General features: G+C 40.8%; 1 non-coding gene across 1 annotated transcript; it reads right to left on the bottom strand.

Annotated features, from left to right (window-relative positions):
* Positions 1-8239: 8239 nt before the first annotated feature.
* trnaa-cgc lies at positions 8240-8311 on the bottom strand. Its single transcript has one exon. It is a non-coding gene; the product is annotated as a tRNA-Ala (tRNA).
* Between the last annotated feature and the right edge of the window lie 7228 nt (positions 8312-15539).

The raw sequence follows: 15539 nt of genomic DNA, 5'->3' as shown, positions 1-15539 counted from the left end.
GTTACTGTGGAACTCTGTTCATTGAGTGAATTATTGAGTGTTATTTGAGCGTGAGGACGAGTGCGGTTACCTCAGTAAAGGAAATGAGACGCCGGGGTTGAGTCTTTGTGGGCCTCATTAATGACTCTTAATCAGGGAGTTTCAAAGAGAATATAAGATCACATATCAGACGCATTAGGCCGTAATGATACACACCAAAAAATGTTCATTCGTTTGTTCCTCTAAATTTCCTCCAAACACAACGTGGATTCCATTAATTACGAGACCAAAAAAAAAAAAATCAGCTCTGCTGCTCTTGCGCAATTTGCATTTTAAGGTTGTTTTTTTAAGCTGGCAAATGTGTTCTTTTTGTAAATAAATCCAAGAAGCAGATTTTCCCCCTCACCTGTGGGGCAACAAAGACGCGTGTAGCAAAGAGGAGAGAAGAAACAACATTTGATCAGGGACTAATCACAAATTTCGCTCTACCACACTTTTAATATTTCAACTTCCTAAGCAATATGCAAATGGGCATGGCATAAATCGCAAAGCGCATTAGGGAGTCAAAGCACACGGCGCGCTTTGCGGAGTTCGGCTTTATTCGTCGTGTAATTAGGACCCAAATGTTAATGAATTATGCTAATTCATGACAATTAGCATATAATATTGGAGACAATCAACAATTAGCATATGCTATCGGAGACAATCAAAAGGGCTGCGTTCCCTTATGAGCTCCTGTATGGGGCATATAGGAAGAGGTTGAGATGGAGTGGGAATGGGATTTCATGGAAAAATGGGAAAAAACTCCACTCTTGCTCCCTCACTCACTCTCTCTCTCTCTCTCTCTCTCTCTCTCTTTCTCTCTCTCTCTTTCTCTATTCTCTCTCTCTATCTCTTTCTCCCTCCCTCTCACTCTCTCTCTTTCTCTCTCTCCTCTGTCTCTTCCTTCCTTTCATTTTCCTCACTCAGTTCTTGACTATTTCTTTCTTTCTTTCTTCTTTCTTCTCTCTGTCTCTTCTTCCTGCTGAACCTCTAAAAACATTCTCTTTTTTCTTTCTCTGTTTCCCCTCATTCTTTCCCTCTTTCTCTTTTCTTACTTCCTCACTATTTCTCTCTGTCTTACTTGAACTTTCTTCTCTCTCTCTCTCTCTCTCTCTCTCTCTCTCCATTCTCTCTCTCCATTCTTTCTCTCTCTCCCCATTCTCTCTATCTTTCTCCATTCTCTCTCTATCTCTTTCTCCCTCCCTCTCTCTCTCCTCTCTCTTTCTGTCTCTCTCGCTTTCTTTTCTCTTTTTCTCTGTAATTCACTCTGACAACTATCAGCTCTATCAACATATCTTACTCAGCTCCCTTCTCTTTCTCTGTCTCTCTGTCTGTCTGCCTGTCTGTCTCTCTCTCTCTCTCTCTCTCTCTCTCTCTGTCTCTCTCGCTTTCTTTTCTCTTTTTCTCTGTAATTCACTCTGACAACTATCAGCTCTATCAACATATCTTACTCAGCTCCCTTCTCTTTCTCTGTCTCTCTGTCTGTCTGCCTGTCTCTCTCTCACCCTCTCTCTCTCTCTCTCTCTCTCTCTCTCTCTTACACACGCTCTCCTTCTATCTTTTTTTGTCTCTTCTCTCACTTTTCTACATGCTTGTTTCTATCCTCCTGTCCTTCCTAGCCTCTCTCGCCCTTCCTTGCTTTCTATTCTTTCTATTCTCACATTCTGACTTCTCTTTCGTTCCTGCTTGCTCTTTCTCTCTCACTTTTTTATTTATTTCTCTTACTCAACTGTTCTCTGCCCTGATCTCTTTCTCCCCTATTACAACTCTCTCTTTTTATGACTATATCTCTCTTCTTCCTATTGAACCCCCAAAACATTCTTCTCTCTATCCCTCCCTCTTACTCACTATCTGTCTCTTTCTGAAGCCCCAAACCTGCTTCTGTCCCTTTCTTTCTGCTTGTTGTCAGGCAGTGTGATGCAGAAAAAAACATATACATACAATTGAAGGAATCATCGACTCTTTTCAGCCTAATCTTTGTCTGTAGTGCATGGCGAATTCCCACGGGCAGCGTCCTGTATGTAGTAAAAGAACAGTAAAGCTATCCTGGCCATTTAAGGCAATTGTCAGGTGCTTTAGCAGCTGATGGGTATTTTTTTTCTAAATACAGGACAATATGAAAAAAGTAATTATATAGTAGATAGTATGTGGTGACGGATATAAAATGTGGTGGGCTTTGGATTCAAAAGATAGATACTTGGCCGAAAAATGCTGGTGCATTCTTGTATGAGAGACTTACAGTAGATGTATAGAAAGACAAATAGAAATGTGGGGGGTGGCTGTTTAAGCAGTGTGATATTTGGTCAATTGTTTATTTTATTGCACCCCACAGCCACAAAGTGGTCCAAAAAGTCTCCAAACTGTCTGTGGTATTTATATTAAGTTTCTAATAGAGCCAGATTTATAGAGTAGTACAGCTCTCAGTACTTCAGGAATCAAAGCTGGGAAAACAGTCCAGTTCTTGCCATTTTGTCAATACTGCCTTTATATTGGTTTCCTATGGACCTCCTATGGAGGTGGCAATGACTTTCCAGATGAATGTTATTAAACATAACACAAGGACTTACACAGTGTAAATTTCAATATTATGAACTAGACCAGGGCATTCAATTAAAATTCAATAAGGTCCAGTTAGAGAAAATGTCCTCAAGCAATGGTCCAGAATATCATAATGTCCAACTTGCATTATAATTCAGTGCTATATACTGTTTACTGAAGTAGCCTAGTAGGTATATCAACATCTTATACAGCCAACTACTCAATGTAAAATCAAATAAAGTACAATTCAGTCATATTTCAACAACATTTATTGTCAGTTTTCTCTTTTTAGAGCACGACATGTGAACTAACTTCCCTCTGGCTCACTTTCTTCTCTGACTGCTGTTTCTCGCCTTTTCCCTCCACTGTGTGGCGCCACTCACTCGAGTCTCAGTGCTCATCGTAAAGCACAGATCTGATTGGCTGAGTAGCGTCACGTGTGATATGTACAATGCATGGAATTGGTCTGTGAGTCTCTCAGGCTGATAAAGCTATCATAAAGGCTAGAAAAGTTACGATGATTAAAATAGGACCACCCTGTCGAAATTAAATATTTCTCCTTAGTTTATCAGCTTTAGGCCCAGGTCCACATAGCACAGTGTCTGGGTCTGAACTCAGACCGTGGTCCGGCTATTAGTGACTTCTGACCTAGACACTAACACTAAGGTCTGGTTTCCCAGACATTTCCTAGGATTAAACCTAGTCTTGAAGCATCTTTGGTGATTCATTCACAGGAATTTTTTTTTTCTAGACTTAAGTGTAACCTAGGTCTGGGCAACTGACACAAAGAGGAATATACTACATTTCAAAAGTTTGGAATCATGGTTTTCATTAAAATAAATGTAATTTTCTTATAGATACTTGTATAAAGTGATGTCAATATGATGATCAATATGATGATCAAATAGGTTTCAAACAATTTATAGGAAGGTGAACAATTTATTTTGAATAATCAAAGGATTAATACCCAGGATCCCTCGTAATATCACTTAAGTGCACCCTAGTCTGCTGCATGGAAGGCAGAGGTATTAGATATTAGATATTATAGATAATTAGATATTATTAGGGGAAACTCCCCTAACCGTGGTGAAATCACTGTAATAGACTTCAGAACCATCAGCCAACTGTTATTTGCACACAGAGGAATTAGACCTCTGCATTTAACCCATCCATGCAGTAAAACACCCTCATACATGCACACTAATGAACACACACACACTAGGGGGCAGTGAGCACACTTGCCCAGAGTGGTGGGCAGCCCTATCTATGGTGCCCGGGGAGCAGCTGGGGGTCAGGTGCCTTGGTGAAGGGCACTTCAGTCACATACGGTCGGCTGTAGGGATCAAATCAGTGACCTTCTGCATGATTATACATGGTTTATAGCTTTAATGGAGCTAAGAAAAATGCAGTATTTTATAGTATTATACATTGTTGAACACTCGTGTTTATTGTTAATAATAATTAAATTTCTTCTAACTGTTCGAATTGCTGTTCCCTGTAATGGTTCTTACTGCTGTCCAGAAAATTAATTCATTCATTAATTAATAAAAAATCTCTATGTTTGTCCATTTCAAATGCTCCAAAATGACTTGGAATAAACTAATTAAAAGTTCAAAAAAAGTGAAGGTGGTATTTTGGAGAAACATGTATTTCTTTGTGCAGCAATATGATATAGTATAGTATATACAGTCCTCTCCCCAATTATCGGCACCCCTGTACCATATGAGTAAAAAGGGTTATAAGAGACTCACCTTTGGTGGTAATGTTTAAAAAAACCATGTGTGCCACAATTATTGGTACCCCTGCATTGAATACTTTGTACAACCTCACTTTGCCAGTAAAACAACACTTGGTCTTCTCCTATAACATCTTTTAAGAATACAGAGCAGGCAATTTGAAACCACTCCTCTTGACAGAATCTTGAGTCCCAGGTCTTCTCTTGTTCACTCTCCTCTGTAGCTGATTCCACAGGTTTTCTATGGGGTTTAGCTCAGGGGACTGAGATGGCCAGGGTAACAGCCCTTCAGGAAACCATTTTTGTGTTCAGGAAACCATTTTTGTTTTGATCTGGACAAATGATTTAAACCATTGTCCTGCTAGAAGATCCAAGGAGGAACCATTTTTCATTTCTTGGCAGAAAGACAGACTTTGATTTAAAATGTCCTGCTATTTCATGGTGTCCATGACGCCATGTACCCTAATATCCTTTGGAGGAATAACAGGCCCACAACATCAGATCCTCCAACATATTTAACAGTGGACATCAGGTTTTTTAAAAATGTTGTCATCTTTACTTTTACGTCAAAGGCACCTTAATTGTTTTTAGCCAAAAGGTTAAATTATTATTTCATCTGTCAATAGAACATGGTTCCAAAGTCCCAGTAGTGTTTAACAAACTCTGGGCACTTATGTTTTTGGCTAGATGCCAGGAAAGGCTTTTTGCTGGAATGCCTTCCAAATAATCTGTTAGCATGAAGGTGGTCTCTTATGGTAGTTTCGGTGACTTGGTGACTCCTAGATGCTAAACTGTAAAAAGTGTCTCGACAGATCTACCTAAAAAAACTATTTCAAATTAATTAGTTTTATTCGACCTAAATAAATATGTCGAAAGAACGGTTCTTCCAATCAATGTAGTAAAGATGAATAAAACTAGTTAATTTCCTAGTTAAGTTACTAGTTAATAATCCACATTATGTTTGGAGGAAATTTCGAGGAACAAACGAATAAACACCATTCCCTTACTTTTGATGGTCAAAAAGGCATTCACTATGCGTAAAAGCACAAGCTGGTCCAGTCCAGTAAGTTTAGCTTTGTTTGTGTCATGTGATCACTAAGGAGATTTGGGAGTTTGAGTCCTTATTCATAGCCCAAGCTCATAATGTGTGTTATACTTTCTTTTTGCCCTGTCCTCTAGTGAGAGCGCCACCGTGACAAAAAGACAAGCAATACTGTGACGTTAGGGTTGTGATGCTCTCTGTTCAAGAAATCGGTTGAGATTTTAAAAGTCATCTAGTGACACCCAGCCAAGAAAATTTGACTTCTATGTCACCTCATATATACACCCCAGTGAAACAGGAAGTCATAGATTACTGTGTGAAAGTTCCTAGATACTCCGATCAACTTAAAAAAGTAAAATCTAAATAGAAAAAGTGCTTCAGTCACATGTTGTTCCTAAGAATTTCTCATTTCTAATTGTGGGCCATATGTTTTTATAAAAAAAATAAAGATCTCTTATTGAAGAATTTAACTGAATATATATGTGTGTGTGTGTGTGTGTGTGTGTGTGTGTGTGTGTGTGAACAGCGGACTGATTGGACATCATGATTAATCAGTCTGTTGTCCTGCCAACACAAGTTCTTCGCTCTGGTACATATACTGGAAAAATCTGTAACATTACATCAATATAATTGAAGAAAAATACACAGAATAGGCGAATATTGCTACTGTAAAAATGTTTAACAGTAGTTTATTTTTTGATGTTATTACGACTGTTATCAGGAATCATAAGGTGGTAGCACTTGCTGGTTGCACAGCACTGCTGGCCCCAGGAAGGAACCGGGGAAAACCTTCCCATCACTCTCAGTGAGTCAGCCACCCTCTCTGGGTGCGAGCGCAGTGGCGCCACCCCTGCTGCTGGAGGTGGAGGGGGTGCTGCACTGTGCTGCAGCCGGGTCGCCCATTTGGAACTTATTAAAGCGGTGGGGCGGGGGCGAAGGCCTGGTTCCCCGGGGCCCCTGGGGGCCCCCGCACTGCCTGAGCTCATTTACAGAATGTCCTTTCCCACTGACAGCCCTCTAATTCGCATTTGAATTTAGGTCACATTGATCTGGGCCTGCGTCCAAAACCCCGACTCCCTGTGGAACCTACACACACACACACACACAGACACGGGCAAGTGCTGTTCCTTCTTCCTACTCTCTCAGAGGGGGGGGTAAGACAGAGAGAGAGAGAGAGAGAGAGAGAGAGAGAGAGAGAGAGAGAGAGAGAGAGAGAGAGAGAGAGATAGAGAGAGAGGCAGGAAAAAAGCACAGAAAGTGAGTGAAGGAGAGACAGAAAAGAGAGAGATAGAGTGAATAGAGAAAGAAAGAGATATAGAGATATAGTGAGAGAGAAAGAGACAATAAGAGAACAGAGAGAAAAGACAGATAGGGAGAGAGAGAGAGAAAGAGAGCGAAAAAGAGAGAGACAGTGAGAAAGAGTAGAAAGAGTGAGAGAGAAGGAGAGAGAGGGACAGGAAGAAAACCAACACTGAAAATGTGAGTGAAGGCATGACAGACAGAGAGAAAGAGCAAGATAAAAAGAAGAGAGAGAGCAAGCGAGAGAGAGAGAGAGAGAGAGAGAGAGAGAGAGAGAGAGAGAGAGAGAGAGAGAGAGAGAGAGAGAGCAAGGTAGAGAATGGTAGAGAGAGAGAGGGAGTAGAGAAAGAGTTTCTCGCCCGCAGCAGGTCTTAAAGTCCTGTCATTCGCTCTCCAGAATGAATAGAGGGAGGGAGCAAGGGAGGAGAGGATGGATGGAAGGAGAATGGAGAGTGTGTGGAAGAGGGCGGTAATGGCCTGCTCTGAAATAACAGCGAAGCGTCGAGAGGGGCCGCAGAGAACAGGCCTCTGAACGCCTCCAGATGTTAAGCAGGTCCTGCCTGGGAGGCTTACACACGGGGACATGTGTTAGGATATAAATCTGACATCACACATAAAGAATACGGCCAGCGCCTTGTCATGCCGGGGTAAAACAAAAGGAATGCGCTCTGCTAATGTGCAGCGCGGAGCCTCCGAGGAAGAGTGGGTTTATCAGCAGCCGTGGCCAGTCGCAAGGTGCAATTTCTTGGGGGCGAGGGAAAGTCATTTTGAGGGTCCTGTCAAAAGGTTCCATCATGTTAATATAAACGAAAAACACCTTCGGCCAGGGCTTTGGACAAAACCCAACTAAAACTAATAATGAATTGGAAGGCTTTAACATCCAGCTTGCACAAATCAAGGGGGTCAGTTTTAGTGCCAAAGAATTCAGAAAGCCAAAGAAATGCAAAAGAATCCTTACAAATGATTTTTAGGTTTTATCCAATTAAGGTATCTTTTCCCTAAAAACTGGAGGTGCTTATTTGTCTGTCTAAAGGCATGAGAATTGTTTTTTTTACTTATTTTGTAAATGACAGTTGCCCTACAGTTACAGTACTGAACACTATACTTCTTCACAGCATTGACAAATTCATGCCATAAACATGTTATACCAGATGTCATATGCTGTTATGAATTGTCAGGACAAATGATGTGCATTGTAATATGTGTCATTAAGATTAAGAGACCCTTATTAGACCCACAATGGGGAAACTTCACCTCCGCATTTAACCCATCTGTGAAGTGAAACACCACATACACTCTAGTGAGCGCACACACACACACTAGGGGGCAGTGAGCACACTTGCCCAGAGCGGTGGGCAGCCCAATCCGCAGCGCCCGGGGAGCAGTTGGGGGTTAGGTGTCTTGCTCAAGGACACCTCAGTCATGTGCTGTCGGCTCTGGGGATCGAACCGGCGACCTTCCGGTCACAAGGCTGGATCCCTAACCTCCAGCCCACCACTGCCCCTAAAGTAGAACAGGCATGCTGCAGCAAAGCTCGCTATAACCATCCTTACAACTGCTGCCATGCTTTAAATGCGGCTTTGCAAATCATAAGCGTGTCTCGATGGAGATGCTGGGGATTGAACCCAGGACCTCATACATGCGAAGCATGCGCTCTACCATTGAGCTACATCCCCTTCTCACATGTTGCCCTTACCTGTAATCATCATATGACATATATCACATGCTAATTTTTGCTGTGTTTTCCCATTACCCATGACAACAATAAACATCACAGTAATGATAATAATAATAATAATAATAATAATTTTTTTTAAATACATTTTTTAAACACAATAGTTACAAAATGCACAAATGACAATAAACAAAACAACCCACAACATGTGCACAGTTCCTCCACTAGCAGGGGGAAACCTCTTAGACCATGGTACGCTTATCTGGCCAAGAATGAGTCCTTAGACACAGGGAAGATCCCTTTCAGTCTGGGAGGCCTTGTGGCTGCAGTGTAGTGTCACAGCCCATACAGTGTCACAGCTCTGGTGTAGTGTAGTGCCTGGGAAGCAGCCTGGATAGAATCCTTAGCCACCAGGGAAGGTTGCTGTCAGCCTGGAGGGCCTCATAACTGTGACGTAGCATAACTCTAGTAGGCAGCTCAGGCAGCTTCATGGCTGGGATGTAGCGCAGCTCCAGCAGGCGGCATGGGCAGCTTTGTAGCTTTGGTGTAGTGTAGCTCCAGCAGGCAGTCCAGGCAGCTTCATAGCTGTGGGGTAGCATGGCTCCAGTAGGCAGCCCTGACAACTCTGCAGCCCAGAAAAAGTAGGCTGCCTGGCCCACCTGCTACACCACAGCTACAAAGTTGCTTGGGCTTGCTGGCTATGTGATGCTACACACAGTCTCCCAGGCTGAGGGGGACCGACCCCACTCAATCCTGGCAAGCTAGCTCTGCAGCTCCAGGAGCACCCCGGGCAGTATTGTAGCCGCAGTGTAGCGAAGCTCAAGTGACCCATGAACCCTCATAGCCCAAAGAGTGTTCTTAGCCAACAGGAAAGGTTGTGTATCAGGCCTTGCAGCTGTTGTGTAGTGTAGCTCCAGCAGGCAGCCATTAAAGCTTTGTAGCTGTGGTGTAGCGTAGCTCCAGGAGGCAGCCCAGGCAGCAGACAATGTTTGGGCTGTCCAGCTATGTACTGCAGCTACAAGGCCTCCTAGGCTGAGGGGGACCTTCCTTGCAGCTAAGCACTCTTTCCTGGCCAACTGGTGACTCTGTACCATGATCTGGGAAATTTTACCAACCCAGGCAGTTTCAAGTGACTGGCCTGGAAAGCCTTGTAGCCCAGAAAGAGGTTTTGGCCATGAAGAAGGGTCTCAAAAAAATCAAATTACTCTTAATGTATTGGTCTTTTTTAATTTTGACAGAATTTTCTAGAATTAAATCATTTCATTTTTTACACAAACTAACAAAACATCAGTCACTTTATTTGAAGCACTTATGATGGCATTTTAAATGTTTATAATGATATAAATATTAATACATATTAAATGCTTTGCTGTAAGTATGTTCAGGTTGTTATCTACGTGTAAGGCATTATAAGTAATTATATTCAAGAGTAACACAAGTCAGCAACTAATTACAGTTGATTATTAGAGCGCTATGAAGCATTATTAGAGTTTATAATTGCACATACAAAACATTTTTACCAAGCATATTATTAATGGGTTTTAAATACAGGCTTCATGGAAATTATCATTTTCTTTTCTTTTTTTTCAGTTAACATTTTGGAGATATGACAATGACTTAGATATTTGAAATAGAGACCAAAGGGTCAGCTGGCCACCTATTAAATGTGCATCCTTCTCCTAGTCTCACTCTTCTGATGATTCCCCAAGTGGGCTGCTTCTTTCTTTGCTAAATTCTGCAGATACCTCATGTCTGTCAAGATCTCAATTAATCACAGAGATCTAAAAAAGAAACAAATAAAGAGCGTCCTGCTAGGGCCCGGAAGCAGCTGCATCCTCACAAGTGCTCCTGTGAGACCAAATTAAGCCGCCGAAACGTATATCTAATACACCGACCCACTAATGACGGCGACTAAAAGAGCAAACGTGTAGGCACGGCTTAAAAATTACACGGGCCATTACGGCAAATTGAAACCAAGATTTATCTGCTGCCAGCCAACGGGCATAATTTGCTTTACCTGGTAATCACAGGAGCGGTATAATTAAACATGAGTGTCGGTTTCAGCGAGCCAGCCAGGAGAGGATGCTGACCGGCAGACATCAGCGATCTGTTTGGTGAGTAACATTGTTCGTTATTAAATAAACCTAACAATGTCACAGTGCATTTACAGAACATACAGGACTAAAGAGGGAGGTTCATTTATATCTGTGATTAAAATGTATTGTATGCACTTGATAATGCTGCAATTTAATTCCATAAAAATATATTGCTAGCTTGTACTGTGTGTATATCCTGATGGCTGTATGTAATAATGATTTACAGATCAGAGATGCATGTGGATGAAAGGTATAGAATGCATTAATTAATAAAAAGGATAATAGTTAAATGCCTTGTTACAATGTAATGTAGTAAAGAAGTGGGAATAAAAAAACACAAGAATTCTAAAACTTAAAAAAGTATACAATGAACAATGTGTAGAATGTGTACAATGAACAATGTGTATCAATGTGTTATGACCAGGTCAGTAGGACCAGTGCCCTGGATCCATTAGCTTCCAGATGTCTCTTTGGGCCTCAGACCACAAGGCCTGAGGGGGTTCAAGTACGAGGTTCTTCCAACAGCAGCAATATATATATATATATATACACAATGTTATTGATGTTGTTGTATTACTCAATTATACTGAAGCATATTAAGACAGCAGTTATCAAACTTTTTTATCTAACCTTAATCAAGCAGATACTGTATACCCCTGTATACCCCTAAAGACTAAACACTCGGCTCAATGACAGATCTCATGCCTACAGTAGCAGGAGATCTTTGGGGGCACAGAGCAGTGGGGGAAACATCTGCATTCTAATAGATTTTTTCACCCATGTCTTTTCAAGATCATTAACTTTATTACATTGGACACTCCTGTTGCAAAAACAATCCAGCATAATCATTTGCGGTTGCAACTCCCAAGCGATGATGCAAATCCTCTTCCTCCTCCTCCTCCCTGCCTAGCAATTACCGCCGAGCCACAGATGCACGATGCCTTCTGCACAAAGTAGATGCAGCAAATAATGTGATTACTCAGTCATTACATATTGGAGTGCATTCATTATGGGTGAAAAACCAAAATCTGGGCTCTCCTCAACAATGCCCAGGAAGTGCCCAAGATGTAATAGGTTGTCAAGAACATAATGGTCATAATTTCATGTCGGCGGTTCACGGCGACCTCCCTCGAATCACTGAGGAGATGCACATGCACACAATTAATCTGTTATGCAAAAGGAATTCTAATGGGCAGGCGTGAAATATTCATTAAAAAAAGGGGAAAAAAAAAATGTTTGTTTTTGTACAAAATGGCAACATGTGACCACCAGTCTTGCCGGAGGGAACTGGAGGATTGTGGGTAGGCAGGTTACGAACACAACAAATGAATTTCCAGAGCCACCTGCAAAATCTTTCTTACAGTTATTGGCAAAGTCTTGATGATTTTTAACACTATATTAATATCAAGACATCATTAACAAAGTCATAATCATAATCCAGTACATTATAATGCTATCATGCTCTAGAACATTGAGGCAGCGTGTTACAGTTAAAGCACCCTCTGGAGGCAATCTGCAACCTTGCAAAAGTCATAAAAAATCTGTTGATGTTCTTTTGCCAAATTTCCCTAATTAAATAACACACAAAAGTGGCAAAACTACAGTCTTACATCACAAACAGCCTAGATAGATCTCTCAGATTTATTTGCTTACAAATACAGTCCTCATCCACTGTAGTAGAAGCTTTTTCCTTGTATTTCTACTTACTCACCACTTTATTCCAAGCTCTGTTCCAAAAATGTTTGGACAGTAAGTAAAATGCTTTACCTTATGAACTTTTCAATGTTTTACCTTATGTTTGAATACATGCCTGTTTCAACATGTTCCAAGAGAGTTGGGATTGGAGCATATTTACCACTATGTTACATCAGCTTTCTTTTTAACAGCACTTAATAAACATTTGGGGATGGAAGACAGCATTTAATCCAGTTTTGAAAGTCTAGCTTTTGGCCATTCTTAAGTTATACAGTTATATAGTGTTCAGCTGTGCAACTGTATGGGGCCTTAGTGCTACAGTCTAACCCCTGCTCTCTATAGTTATGCATCCATGCTGTTGAAACATGTGCAGACTTGTTTCTTGGCACTGATCAGGCTGAAATAAGCATGGCCCGTGTCTAAAAGGCAGCCTACCTTATGGCAAAATGTATACCTTTTAGAATTGATGCTGCTTTCACAGAGGTGCAAACTGCCCACTAATACTAGCCCTCCTATGCCATAACTGATGCTGGTTTTAGACTTTATGCAGGTAACAATCTGGTCTTTTAATTATTTGGCCCAGAGAACACAACATCCATTATGTCCATCAACAGTAAGAAGGGTTGATTCATGCATCAGTCCCTTTTAGATGAGCTTGAGCCCAGAGAAATAAGGGAGGTGTTGACCTACGGCTTACACTGTTCATACAAGAGTCTTGATTTACATTTTGCAAGTTTGGACCATGTGCAGCTGTCACCTCACAGCAAGTTGGGACTGGGTTCAATACCCCGGCTGCGCAACCAGTTTCCTTTCTGTGTCTAGTTTGCATGTTCTCCCCATGGGTGATCTAGTTCCCTCTCACAGTCCAAAGCCGTGAATGTATGTGTGAGTGTATGGCTGTATGTCTGCCCTGTGATGGACCGGCAACCCATCCAGAGTGTTCCCTGCCTTCCGTCCAATAAACGTTGGGATAGGCTCCAGCACTCTCCTCTACCCAGAAGGAAGAGCAGCTTAGAAGATGGATGGGTGAAGTTTGGACCATGCCCCAAACTGAGCTTAAACCAGTCATGATGGCTAACTACAGAATAAGCAAAAAACCTGATGTATTTATTATGTTGAAGTTCTGTAGCAAGGTTCAAGTATAGTTTTACCAAAGAAAAGGCTCATCAATGCATGAAGGCTATCATGTCTTGTCCAAATGAACTACTGCAGCAAAAACATTTAATGATGGTTATGGGAGAAATGTGTCACAAAAGACAATGCATCGCAAACTGGTTCAGCTGCGTAGCTGCAAACCAAGTAGAGCACCCATAATAACCCCTGTCCGGCATCGAAGGTGCCTACAATGAGCATGCAACTGTCTGACCTGGACCTTGGAGCAATGGTCACAGGTGGTGATAATGCCAGGATGGACTGGGGGCAGGAGACAAGCCGGTTGAAGTAATGTGATGCTCAGTGCAAAGTTCTAATGGGAATCCCAAAGAGACGGAACACCACTGCCATGAAGGAATGTACCTGTTCCAGAACGAAGTTTAGGTACATGTTGCATGTCAAATTGATGCCAACATGATTGCCTGGACCCATGGTTGCCCAGAGCATCTCCACCTCGTAACTCAGGACTTAAAGGAACGTCTTGGTGCCAGATGTAGTAGGGAACCTGCAGAGGTGTCCATGCATTGGTAGGTCAGAGCTTTTGACGGAATGAAAAGGACCAACAGCATATTAAGCATAACATCATAATGTTTTGGCTCATCATGTTTGTAATGACTATCTATTGGCACATATAACTTTATATTGAGAAATGACACATATCATGTTTGATTAGGAAAAAAAAAGGCTGGATATTTTATAGCAAAGCCCAACAGCTCTTTATTATGCCTGCTAAACCAAAACGGATCTGTATTCAAACGGGCCCGTCCCAACAGAAGGCCCAATCTCATTCAGCAATTTGCTGCAATATGTTAATGCCGGAAGAAAAGGGGAATTAATCCCTAAATGTATTCAATCAAATGAAATGAAATAACACATATTTGAAAGTGTAATTTTTAACACACATTATTATTTCGGCACTCGGTAATTGAAACTGCAATCCGGGCAACGTGTATTAAATTAAAGTGTGGCAAAACGGCACCTCTGCTTTGCCAAGCTTGAGTGAGTCCTTGCATCAGATGGATTTAATTATTCCTGTAGCCCATATAATATTAATCATCTGTATTGATTTCTGAACTCCCTGGCTGCTTGTGGATATGCAAATGCCGCCGTGGCAATATTGGGACAGGTTCATTTGCATGGGAGCCCATTATTATTTTATAAGTAAATTTTAATGTGGACTCAATTAAAACCCAGTGAGTGGAACAGTTAAATTGGCCCAAGGTACAGACTCATATCACACGCTGAACCGGGATATATCAATTAGTAACTGTAAGACCTCTGTGTGTGTGTAAATGTAAATGTGCATTAGCATGTTTATATATATTTATGTGTGTAAGCGCATGCCCTTGTGTGTTTGTGTATATATTTCCACATGTACATGTATATGAGTGACTATATGCTGCACTCTGCTCGCAATGACTCAATAACTTTCATGATTTGCATCCTTGAGCAGGCTGAGGCTACAAATGAAACAGAATCTACATAAAACATTCACATGTACAGTACGGCGTAGATAGGAATTTCTCATTTGTATAATTTAATTTCCAGGCAAAATTGCTATTACGCATAAGATATTCATTTCAGGATCAGGGAAAATTTAAAAAAGAGACCTCAATAACAAAAGACACTCATATGCAAAATTCCTATGTGGTCAAATTTTATGTTTGGTTGATTTTTTAAGTGAAAATAAGCTAAAACGTGCACAGGGAAGAAACTTGAATATGACATTTTCTGCAAGTTTTAGTGCACAATTTCTCTTTATTTGCTGAGTTTGACTTGAGATTAGAAAAAAAATCAACTGTTAAATATAATTTGTGAATTATAACTCTGTTATAATTGTAAATTTGAGCAAATAAAAAGTAACGATGCAATCACATTTGCTGAAGTGTGTTTCCTGTAGAGGGCTTGTGTTTTTTTTTTTTTTTTTTTTTTTTTTTTAGAAAATCATCAAAACGTAATTTGATCGGGGCTCCCAAACTTTAAAAAGTACATTTTCAGTAGTTAATGCATCCAACTTTTACATCTATTACAGCTTCCATTGTTTCTAGGAGACTTGCAAAAAAATACACTTTAAATTTTGAAAAATTTTGAAGTACAAATTCAATAATGTTAACCAATACATGACTAGCAAACATTGTATGTACATGACTGTACATACATTTTTGAGTAAAACACAAAACAATTATTAAGTGTAGAAAATTTGTATTTCGGTAATGTTATGTAATTCTTAATGTTATGCACTGAGTTTTGGGACTTTGGGACACATTTTCTTTAAAACAATAGGAT

This window comes from Pygocentrus nattereri, chromosome 14 (genome assembly GCF_015220715.1).
Source record: "Pygocentrus nattereri isolate fPygNat1 chromosome 14, fPygNat1.pri, whole genome shotgun sequence".
NCBI classification, from domain to species: Eukaryota; Metazoa; Chordata; class Actinopteri; order Characiformes; family Serrasalmidae; genus Pygocentrus; species Pygocentrus nattereri.
This window is presented reverse-complemented; position numbering and strand designations above follow the sequence as displayed.